Raw genomic sequence first — 1,276 nt, forward strand, 5'->3', positions numbered from 1 at the left:
AAGGCTGGGAGGAGAAGTGGTGAAAGAGAGAAGAAATTTGGAAAAATGTGTTCCTGGGGAAGCCGGGCTGGCTCGGCTGCCTCCCAGCAGCACAGGATTTGAGGAGAATTAAGGATTTTTATAACCAATAAACCCAAGTGGCTTTTTAGAGGTGAGTGGAGCAGTGAGGGAAATATTCCTGTAAATTAGGGTTTTTTTTATTTTTTGGAAAACTCAGAGCGAGGGCAGCTGTCTGGGGGAATTTGGTGTCCAGAAAAGCTTCACTCCAAGGCTGGGTTCCTGCTTCCAGGCAAAGCTCCGTGTCCAAGGCATTAAATGATGGAATTTAGGAATAACGGCGCTTTTTCCCCCCCCCGTCTAGAAATGTGGCTTCTGTCCCTACAAACCTGATTGTTCTGCGGGGCAAAGAAAACAACCCCAAATCCTAAACAATGCTAAACCTGCAGGGCTGATGTTTTACAGGAAAATGCTCATTTTTCACGTGTTTTTGAGGCATTAAGGGTGCTGTGACACTCCGGAGTCTCTGCGCGGTTCCGTCAGCGTCGCGACCGACAATAAAAAAGTGCCTGTTTGGACCTCGTTCTGTTGTGTGACATCACGGGGCTCTAACGCCACAAGGCCGACACCAATTCTGCCGCGTTTCACCCCAAAATTTCAGCGTTTGTTCAGCCAATTTCAAAGTGGGGGGGGGGGCACTGGTTTTGGGGAGTTTTGGCTGAATCTGAGGAATTTTCCAACAATCCCTGAGCCGCAGGGTCTCCAAGAGGGGATTTTAAAGAGCAAAGTGTTTGTTCAGACACCTATTTAATGTTGTTTCCCTGGTCATCAAAAGCAGAAGGTGTTTTTTGTGGTCAAATGCCTCCAAAAAGGCATCTTTGATTGCCTTTTGAGGTTGTTCCCCTCAAAAATTCAATGGTTTTGAGGTCAAGTCACTGAAAAATCTGCATTTTTGAGGTCAAACCCCTTCAGAAAAGGTGGTTTTGAGGCCAAACCCCCCTCCAAATAAGGTGGTTCTGAGGTCAAACCCTTCCAAATGAAGTGATTTTGAGGTTGTTGCCCTCGTAAAAAGGCGATTTTGACATCAAACCCCTCCAAAAAAAGGCACTTTGAGGTCAGACCTTTTCATTCCTTGTCAGAGAAGGATCTTCCCGGTGGAACCCTGGCTGGGCTCGGGTGCTTCGGGGGCTCCTGAGGACGTGGCCCTCAGGGAGATCCTCCCGGGCCATCGCTCCCCTCACGGCGTCCCCTCAGCCCGTGCCCCCCCACCCCCGGCCCG

This window comes from Geospiza fortis, unplaced genomic scaffold (assembly GCF_000277835.1).
Source record: "Geospiza fortis unplaced genomic scaffold, GeoFor_1.0 scaffold566, whole genome shotgun sequence".
NCBI lineage: Eukaryota > Metazoa > Chordata > Aves > Passeriformes > Thraupidae > Geospiza > Geospiza fortis.